Here is an 11,354-nt window from a genome sequence, read left to right as displayed (position 1 = left end):
TACAGTGTGCCCTGATACAGCGCATAGATACAGTGTGCCCTGATACAGCGCATAGATACAGTGTGCCCTGATACAGCGCATAGATACAGTGTGCCTTGATACAGTGCATAGATACAGTGTACATCTGAGACAGCCTGTATCTGTACACACAAGAAGCTACACAGGTAGTCTGTACTGCACACCCTGCGAATGACTGTCCCAAGACAGTCTGCATCTGCACACACAAGTGACAGCACAGAAACTCTGCACTTAACACGGGTGAATGACCACATAGATACTGTTTAACATTTAATTCTAATTTTATAAGCTTCATTGAACTCTACTGCTCTCTCTGTCTCTCTCTCTGTCTCTCTCTGTCTCTCTCTGTCTCTCTCTCTCTCTCTCTCTGTTTTCGAGGACAGAGTCTCACAAAGCGTTCTCCCAATGCTGGTCTGGGGTTTAGGCTCTCCCTGTCTCAGCATCCTGAATTCTGGATGGATTTAGACCGCCGAGTGCTTTGCCTCTTTCTCATTCCTTTTGCCTTTAACTGGGCCAGCCTTACTGCCTCTCTACCTCTTTATTGTCCCCCTATGTGTCTTTCCCTATTGCTGTAATACTATTTTATTCAGTGTGACTTCTTCTCATTTCTACCTTATTTACATACCATGCTACTACCCTTGTCTCTATTTCTCAGGAGTTATAGAGTGGCCATTTTTAATGGGATCCTGCTGTACTTTCATGATAGGCCCATTCTTCAGCAGTGGTTACTTATGCAGTCAGTACTCTATCTAATCTTTGAGTAGAGCTGGAAATCATGGTTAAGCATGTGAGCTAAGGGCTGAGCTATGGAGCTCTACAACCTGTCAGTTAAGAAAGATTGGCATCTCAACCCTACTACAACCTACTCCCATCTGAGCATGTTAAATATGTCAATGGAAATAATGTGGGTAACCAAAACAATCAACTCATGGTCTAGTCCCATTCATCCAAGTTCCATTGCAGAACATAAGAAATATGAAAAGTTATGAAATTAAATGGCAATATAATTTCTCCAAAATCTGCCAATTCTATATTAATGGATTCTAATAAAAGTGAATTAAGTGATATCCTGGACAAAGAATTCAGAAGAATGATTTTAAGAATATTCAATAAAATAAAAAGGTACAAATTCCAAAATTAATGAATAAAACATAAATAAATAAATATAAGAATGAAATAAGGATGTCAATATAGGACATGAAGGATTAATTCAATAAATACAAATACTGAGGAAAATCTAAATTGAAGTTTCTAGAAATGAAAACTATCAAATAAAAGCTCAGTGAAAACCCTTCTCAGTAGAACAGATCAAGTGGGAGGCAAACTATCCCAGCCTGAAGACAGAATAGATTAATTTTAGGATGCTCAGACAATGACCAAGATAAAATAATAGGAATTTACAAATAGAACATATGTAATCTATAAGTCATCATGAAAGGACCAGATATGTGATTTATGAAAGTCTTATCAAATACAATAAAATTGAAATAGTATCTTGAACTCTTATCTGATTAAAACAGGGAATTAAAAGCAAATAACAGAATGGCAAGATGGCTCAGCAGGTAAAGACACCATTGCCAAACCTGACAAGCTGAGCTTGTACCCCAGGATCTACATGGTGGAGGGGAGTACTGAGTTTTGCAAGTTGTCTAGCCATACAAATGCCAAGGAAGGCACATTCACACACATGCACACACACACACACACACACACACACATGCACACATACACTCGCATACATGCAAATACACACATGTGCACGCATGCACACACATGCATACATACAATGCACTCACACAATATGTACACATGCATGCACGCTCATGCACACTTACACACTCACACACATGCATACACACACATACACACATATGCACATACATGCATACACACATATGCACAGACACTCACCCACACACAAGCACACACACTAACACACATGTACATACATGCATACATATACTCACACATGCACATACATGTCATATTGACAAATAAAAATGTAATTAAGAATTTTTCTTTTTTCTCTTTTTAAAAACTTTATATTGATTCTTTGTGAATTTCACATCATGCACCCCAAAGTCCACTCATCTCCCTGTCTCTCTATATCTACCCTCCACCCTTGCAACCTCCCCTCAAAAGAAAACAAACAAATCTGTGAAAGCTGCAGTGTGTCACACAGTATACCCCTTTGTCCAAACAACTTTTCTTGCCAATATTCATTGGTCTGGCTTGGGGATTCTGGTTCTGCTGCACTATCGATACTGGCTCCTCACTGGGACTCCTCTTTGATGTCCTGTTGTTGCCCTGTGTCATGGAGCTCCTGAAGCTTCTTGTGCTTCAGCAGTTCATAGATGGGGTAGATGTTGGGGTGGGCCAGCTCAGTGGATCTGGGCCTGGATGGTAGCTGAGTGGTAAGGCTGACAGCTCTCCCATGCCTACACCACCAGGGCCAGCTCTACTGTGCTACCCAAGCAAGGTGCAGGGCCTGCCCTCCGGACTGCTTCAGCTGGCAAAGCAGGGGCAGGAAATGGGGGTAGGGCAGCTCACCCACTCTCATGCTCTTAGGGCCAGCTCTCCCACACTTTCCAGGTGAAGGGCAGGGCCAACTCTCTCACACTCACTTCCTCAGGGCTGGCTCACCCACACCAACCAACCCACCAGGGCCAGCTTTACTGTGCTACCCAAGCAAGTGGCAGAGCCAGATCTCCTGAGTGCAGCACTGAGCTAGGGGTGGGGGCCAGCTCTCCAACTCTCACACCCTTAGGGCCAGCTCTTCTACACTGCCCAGGTGAGGGCCTGGACCATCTCTCCCCATCCAGTGCCATGCCACCACAAAGCCAACAAGGTATGTCTGCATGAGCCTTGGACATCAACACAGACCCCTGTTGCTCCCAAGCCATGGACCCAGCCACGGCCCTTGGCAGTAGCATGGGCCAGGACCTCACCAGGTCCTCAGGTGGCATTGCCAGCTACTCATATCAGGCTGTTCCACACTTCCTGGGATTCTCCAGTCCTGCCTCTCTTCACTGTGCACACATCCTTCTGCTTTGCTTTTTATTCCATCTCTCCACCACTTACTTGCTCATCTTACCAGTGTGGTGCCCTGGGTCTCGAGTCTTCCTCTGGGCAACAGGTGAGGGTTGTCAAGGTTATATTTTTTAAAATAAAGTAAAATAAAACAAAAACACAACATACTGGAAACTGGGATACAAAGTAGATTTAAGAGGAGGATTTATAGTTATAAATTCCTACTTTAAAACAGTCAGAAAGCCAGGCACATTGGCACATGCTTTTAATTTCCTCACTCAGGAAGCAGAAACATGCAGATCTGTTTGAGTTCCAGGAAAGGTAGAGATACACAATAAGGCTGTCTCAAACAAACAAACAAACAAACAAAAACAAAAGCAAAAAAACCCAAGAGGCTAGAAACTGGTTCAACAGATAAAAGCATGTACTCCTCTTGCAGAGGACCAGTGTTCAGTTCCCAGCACCTGCATCAGGTCTTACAACCACCTATAACTCCAATTCTAGGGGAAGCTAGTGCCTCTGGCTTCTACAGGCACCTTCACTCAAATGTGTATGGTACACACACACACACACACACACACACACACACACACACACACTACTGGCTAGTTTGTGTCAACTTGACACAGGCTGGAGTTATCAGAGAGAAAGGAGCTTCAGTTGAGGAAATGCTTCCATGAGATCCAGCCGTAAGGCATTTTCTCAATTAGTGATCAAGGAGGGAGGTCCCCTTGTGGGTGGTGCCATCTCTGGGCTGGTAGTCTTGGGTTCTATAAGAGAACAGACTGAGCAAGCCAGGAGAAGCAAGCCAGTAAAGAACATCCCTCCATGGCCTCTGCATCAGCTCCTGCTTCCTGACTTGCTTGAGTTCCAGTTCTGACTTCCTTGGTGATGAACAGCAGTATGAAAATGTAAGCTGAATAAACCCTTTCCTCCCCAACTTGCTTCTTGGTCATGATGTTTGTTCAGGAACAGAAACCCTGACTAAGACACACACACACACACACACACACACACACACACACACACACACACACCACTTGTTTCACACACGCACTTACATAATTAAGATAAAACAAATATTTTTGAAAATCATAGAAATTTAGAATATATAATTTTATGACGTACCCTAAAGTCTTAGAAAAAGCAGAACAGGGCAAATCTCAAATCAGTAAACAGAAACAAATAATAAAGGTTGAAGCAGAAAATAATATGACAAGAAATGAAAGAATCATACAAAGAACTAATGCAACAGAGCTTGTTTTTGAAAAGATAAACAATATCAACAAACTCAAACTAACAGAAAGATAGAGTGAAAGAGAGTGACAGAGACAGAGAGACTATTCACACTAATAAAATTAGGAGATGAGAAAGGAAGCATTACAACAAACATCAGTGAAATACAGAAAATCAATAGAAAACGCTGTTCAAAACCTGGGTTCTAATAAATTGGAAAATCTAAAGGAAATGGTTAAATTTCTAGACATGTATGATCCATCAAAACCCAACCAAGATATAAGCACGTAAATAAACCAGCAGTGAGCACTGAGACAGAGGTGGTAATGCAGTCTCCCACAAGGATGGTGGACGGTTCCCTGCTGAGTTCTACTTCTCAAGTTATTATATAAAATAGTAAAGGGGGCTCACAGAAGAGTGTGTGTCAAGCTCTCTGGTGAAACATGCAAGTGAACATTCTCAATATGATAGCTGCAAGTCTTCTCACGCTGTACACAAATCAATTCCAAATGGATCAAGGATCCTGATGATGGACCCTATATGATGAAACTTTCCTGGACAACTGAGGTTCTATTCAGAATGTTTTTTTTTTACCCTAATTGTCCAAGAAGTGAGAACAAGTGGGCCTTCATGAACTTAAAAAGCTTCTGTAAAGGAGGCTTGCCTGATTAAAGAGGCAGTCCCCAGGATGGGGAGAAGAAAAATAAACATGTGGCTGCTATAAATCTGGCAGAGGATTAGCATCTAGAACATAAAGAGAAATAAAAGTGCTAAGTACCTACCAAGAAAACAATGAAATTAAAAATGGACTGGAGCTCTGAACAGAGTTCTTAAAAGAAAAAATATTCTTGAGAGTCTTCACAATTCTTAGCCATCAGAGAAAGGCAGATTAAAACTACTTTGAGATTTTTCTTGCCTCAGTCATTCTGGCTACAATGAAGAAAATAAAAGAATAAGTGCTTGTAGGAGTGGGGATCATGGAGCCCTTGGTGTGCTTGGAGGGAAGGCATCCTGGGGCAGCCAAACAAACAAACAAACAAGCACCTTTCTATGCTGTTGAGGGGCAGGTCCATAAGAATTGTTCTTGTTTCCTGCAGATAAAGGAAGAGGATGTCTTCAGATTCCTTGAGGCAGGAACAGACTTAGGTGGCACCAATCTTGACTTTCAGAAGGAGCAGTACATCTACAAATTGAATAAAGATGGTATCTACACCATAAGTCCAAAAAGGACCTGGGGAAGGCTGTTGCTTGCAACTCCAGCTATGGTTGCCACTGAGAACCCTGATGATATCAGCATCAAATCCTCCAAGAACACTGGCCAGCCAGCCATGTTGAAGTTCACTGATGAGCTGCTCCCATTGGTAGCTGCTTCGTGCCTGAGACCTTCACTAAGCAGATTCAAGCAGCAGTCTGGGAATCACAGCTTCTAGTGGTGGCTGATCCCAGGGCTGGCCACCAGCCACTCACAGTGGCATCTTAAGTCAGCCTGCCCACTATTGCTCTGTGTAACACAGACTCTCCCTCCCTCTGTGCTACTTAAACATTGCCATCCCATGCAACAACAAGGGAGCACACACTGTGTATCTGACATGGCAGATGATGGCCTGGGAAGTACTGTGCATGTGTGGCAGTGTCTCCCGTGATCACCTGTGGGAGGGTATGCCTGACCTTTATTTCTACGGAGACGCAGAGGAGATTGAGAAGGAGGACCAGGCTGCTGCTGAGAGGGTGGTGACCAAGGAGGAATTCTAGGGCAAATGTACCATGGACTGGACTCAGTCAGTCCCTCAACCCACAGGAGAATCAGGGTTCAGGTACTCAGGTGGGCAAGGAGTCAACAAAAAAATTACAGACAGACACGAACACCAGAGAGTGTTGGATCTGAATGTAAGTTCTCAAAGTGAGCATCAGACTTATATTACAGAAGAAAACAAGAAAGTTAGGTGATACACTAAGGTCATCTAAGGTACATTAAGGTTACCCGATGCAAAATAACTATTTACACAAAACAGAAATGCATACATAAAATTTAGCAGGAACCAGGCAGTGTTTTCAACTGGGATAAAAGTCACTGTTTACAGCTGGCATAAAAATCAGCCCTACCTAAGGTCAGCTTATTCTTAGAATCCAGGGAGCCCTTGCCATAGTTCCAATTCTACTGTATTGTATAATCCACCTTCTCCCGAGGCCATTGTAAATTCCTGTATATGGGAGTGACTGAGCTGTTATTCTAAGTATTTATTCTAGTTCCTTTTTAGACCATAACCCACCTTCTTCCTAGGCCATTGTTAACTCCTGTATATGGGAGTGACTTAGTTGTTATTTTAAGTATCTGTAGAGAACCTCTATTTAGCAGAGTAACCCACCAACTTTCTTCTAATATGTAATGTAGTCTGCCATACATGAGTGTAATGAGAATTCTAAGTTTACTTTGCTGAACTAGCCCTGAGATCTAGCTCTTATCCAGTAAACTACAATGCCTGACTTCTTTCACTATCTCTCTGTCAACACTGGAGGCAATTCCTCTGAATAAGTAACAATCTTATGAAATTCAAAACCCAAGATCAGCTCAACGATTGCCTAGGATATTGGAACACTGGTGGAGGCCAGTCTAACTTAGCTATTTGTCAAATCATTCCTTGGAGGCACTTATAATAAAACAATACTGAAGGAAAGCACGCAAAACTCTCAGGGACAAATCTGAAACACATCTGTGTTACGGGTTGCCAAAGAACTTCCAGGAGACTAGTTTCCATGAAACTTTTTGCCTCAGGACCGCAGCCAAGCTTTTGGGCTTGTCATGCAGATTTCACTGGAGTGGGTGTGGCACAAATGGACAATGCCAGCTCCTGAGTTCACTGCTGCTCAGCCTAAAGTGGCCAACTGGTCTGAGGGTGTACATGTGCCTACTGTATGCATCCAGAAGTTTCATACTGAAGAATGGAGTGACCAGCTAGCCACTGAGGACTGTAGCAGCTCCCATAGTGCATGCCATTGAGTGGATCGAAGTCACTACTGCATGGTCCTGAGCTGCTCTGCAGACACCTGAGCAAAGGGGGAAAACCTGGAAGGGAAATAAAGTTCCTAAAAGCAGGGATGGGGAGTAGGGGACAAAAAAAAAAACCATAGAAACTTATCTACCATGTCACCCAGATATACTTCTTTTGGACATATACACCAACACTGTCTTAGTTAGGGTTTCCTCACTGTGAAGAAACACCATGACAAAGGCAATTCCTATAAAGGACAACATTTAACTGGTTGTCTTAGTCAGGGTTTCTATTCCTGTACAAACGTCATGACCAAGAACCAAGTTGGGGAGGAAAGGGTTTATTCGGCTTACATTTCCATACTGCTGTTGATCACCAAAGGATGCAGGACTGGAACTCAAACAGGCCAGAAAGCAGGAGATGATGCAGAAGCCATGGAGGGATGTTCTTTACTGGGTGGACGTTGTACATCGTGGTGCGGAGCCTAGTGCGCACCACGATGTACAACGTCCACAAGCAGTCTCAACTAAAGCTCCTTTCTCTGTGATTACTCCAGCTGTGTCAAGTTGACACAAAACTAGCCAGTACACTGGTGCTGGCTTACAGGTTCTGAGGTTCCATCCATTACAATCGTCCAGGAAGGCATGGCACTAGAGGAGCTGAAAGTTCTACATCTTGATCCAAAGGAAGCCAGGTGCAGACTCTCCCACATGGCTACAACACACTTCCTCCAAGAAGGCCACACTTCCTAATGGTGCCACTCTCTGGGTCAAGCATTTTCAAACAACCACACTCTCCTTCCTACTACTGAGACATTTGTTCAACCATGTCAATTGCAGCCCTATTCACAATAGCTAGGACATGGAAACAACCTAGACTTTTTCCTTTTTCATGTGTTCCTACGTGTTGCTTCTTTTTTTCCCCTTTTCTTTCTTTTTATTGGATATTTTTTATTTACATTTGAAATGTTATCCCCTTTCCCAGTCCCCCCTCCAAAGCTCCTATCACATCCCCTCTCCCCCTGCTTCTATGAGGGTGTTCTCTCACCAACCCACCCACTCCTGCTACCCAGCCCTCACATTCCCCTACACTGGGGCATCGAGCCTTCACAGGACCAAGGGTCCCTTCTCGCATTGATGCCCAACAAGGCCGTCCTCTGCTACATATGCAGAAGAAGCCATGGGTTGCTCCACGTGTATTCCTTAGTTGGTAGTTTAATCCCTGGAAGCTCTGGGGGTCTGGTTGGTGGATATTGCTGTTCTTTCTTTGGAATTGCAAACCCCTTCTGCTCTTTCAGTTCTTTCTCTCACTCCTCCATTGGGGATACTTACTGTGCTCAGTCCAATGGTTGGCTTCAAGCATCTGCCTCTGTACTTGTCAGGCTCTGGCAGAGCCTCTCAGGAGACAGCTATGCCAGGCTCCTGTCAGCATGCACTTCTTGACATCCACAAACATAGTGTCTGCGTTTGGTGACTGTAAATGGGATGGATGGATTCCCAGGTGGGGCAGTCTCTGGATGGCCTTTCCTTCAGACTCTGCTCCACATTTTGTCCCCACATTTGTTTGCATGAGTATTTTGTTTCCCCTACTAACAAGGAATGAAGCACCCACATTTTGGTCTTCCTTCTTCTTGAGTTTTATGTGGTCTGTGAATTGTATCTTGGGTAATCCGAACTTTGGGGCTAATACACACTTATCAGTGAGAACATACCATGTGTACTCTTTTGTGTCTGGGTTACCTTACTTAGGTTGATATTTTCTAATTCCATCCATTTGCCTAAGAATTTCATGGAGTCATTATTTTTAATAGCTCTTTAGTACTCCGTTGTGTAAATGTACCACATTTTTTTGTATCCATTCCTCTGTTGAAAGACATCTGAGTTCTTTCCAGCTTTTTCAGTAGTAGGAAGGAGAGTGTGACTGCTATGAACATAGTGGAGCACTTGTCCTTGTTATATATTGGAGCATCTTTTGGGTATATGCCTAGGAATGATATACCTGGGTCCTCAGGTAATGCTATGTCCAATTTCCTGAAGAACTGTCAGATTTATTTCCACAGTGGTTGTACCTAGCTTGCAATCCCACCAACAATGGAGGAGTGTTCCTCTTTCTCCACATCCTCACCAGCATCTGCTGTCACTTGAGTTTTTGATCTTAGACATTCTGACTGGTGTGAGGTAAAATCTCAGGTTCTTTTGATTTGAATTTCCTTGATGACTAAGGATGTTGAATATTTCTTTAGGTGCTTCTTGGCCAATCAATATTCCTCAGTTGAAAATTCTTTGTTCAGCTCTGCACCTCATTTTTAAATAGGGTTATTTGGTTCTCTGGAGTCTAACTTCTTGAGTTCTTTGTATATATTGGATATTAGACCTCTATCAGATGTAGGGTTGGTAAAGATCTTTTCCCAATCTGTTGGTTGCCATTTTATACTAGTGACAGTGTCCTTTGCCTTACAGAAGCTTTGCAATTTTATGAGGTCCCATTTGTCAATTCTTGATTAGAGCATAAGCCATTGGTATTCTGTTCAGGAAAATTTCCCCTATGCCCACGTGTTCGAGGCTCTTCCTCACTTTCTCTTCTATTAGTTTCAGTGTATCTGGTTTTATGTGGCAGTCCTTGATCCACTTGGACTTGAGCTTTGTACAGAGAGATAAGAATGGATTGATTTGTGTTCTGATTTTAATAATTTGGATACTATCTGTGGGTCCTCTGGTTACTGTGGCTAAGGGTTTACCTAACTTGTTGATTTTCTCAAAGAGTCAGCTCCTGGTTTTGTTGATTCTTTGTAAAGTTCTTTTTGTTTCTACTTGGTTGATTTCAGTCCTGAGTTTGATTATTTCCTGCCATCTACTCCTCTTGGGTGTATTTGCTACTTTTTGTTCTAGAGCTTTCAGATGTGCTGTCAAGCTGCTAGTGTATGCTCTCTCCAGTTTCTTTTTGGAGGCACTCAGAGCTATGGATTTTTCTCTTAGCACTGCTTTCATTGTGTCCCATAAGTTTGCATATGATGTGTCTTTATTTTCATTAAATTCTCAAAAGTCTTTAATTTCTTTCTTGATCAAGTTATCATTGAGTAGAGTGTTGTTCAGCTTCCGTATGTATGTGGGCTTTCGATTGTTTTTGTTGTTATTGAAGATCAGCCTTAGTCCATGGTGATCTGATGATGCATGGGATTATTTCAATCTTCTTGTATCTGTTGAAGCCTGGTTTTGGTCAGTTTTGGAGAAGGCATCATGAGGTGCTGAGAAGAAGGTATATTCTTTTGTTTCAGTATTAAATGTTCTATAGATATTTGGTTCATGACTTCTGTTAATTTCACTGTGGTGTTCAGTTTCTGTTTCCATGATCTGTCCATTGATGAGAATTGGGTGTTGAAGTTTCCCACTTTTAGTGTGTGAGGTGCAATGTGTGCTTTGAGCTTTAGCAAAGTTTCTTTTATGAATGTGGGTACCCTTGCATTTGAAGCATAGATGTTCAGAATTTAGAGTTATTCTTGCTAGATATTTTTCTTTGATGAGTATGAATTGTACTTCCTTATCTTGTTTAATGACTTTTGGTTGAAAGTTGATTTTCTTTAATATTGGAATGGCTACTCCAGCTTGTTTCTTGGAGCCGTTTGCTTGGAAAATTGTTTTCCAGCCTTTTACTCTGAGGTAGTGTCTGTCTTTGTGACTGAGGTATGTTTCCTGTATGCAGCAAAATGTTGGATCCTGTTTATATACCCAGTCTGATAATCTATGTCTTGTTATTAGAGAATTAAGTCCATTGATATTAAGAGATATTAAGTGATTGTTGCTTCATGTTATTTTTTGTTGTTAGAGGTAGAATTATGTTAGTGTGGCTATCTTTGGAGGGGGGGTTGGAAGAAGATTGCTTTCTTGCTTTTTCTAGGGTGTAGTTCCCCTCCTTGTGTTGTAGTTTTCCATCTATTATCCTTTACAGAGCTGTATTTGAGGAAAGATATTGTGTTAATTTGGTTTTGTCATGGAATATCTTGTTTTCTCTGTGTATGGTAATTGATAGTTTTGCTGGGTATAGTATCCTGAGCTGGCCTTTGTATTCTCTTAGGTCTGCATG

At 42.3% G+C, this 11,354-nt stretch overlaps 1 pseudogene; it reads left to right on the top strand.

Moving 5' to 3' along the window:
- Positions 1-5,261: 5,261 nt before the first annotated feature.
- On the top strand, positions 5,262-6,036 carry LOC110330844 (annotated as a pseudogene).
- The last annotated feature ends 5,318 nt before the right edge of the window (positions 6,037-11,354 follow it).

The sequence above is a fragment of the Mus pahari genome, chromosome 13 (assembly GCF_900095145.1).
Source record: "Mus pahari chromosome 13, PAHARI_EIJ_v1.1, whole genome shotgun sequence".
NCBI classification, from domain to species: Eukaryota; Metazoa; Chordata; class Mammalia; order Rodentia; family Muridae; genus Mus; species Mus pahari.
Note: the sequence above shows the minus strand (reverse complement) of the source record. Positions and strands in the feature narration are given on the sequence as shown.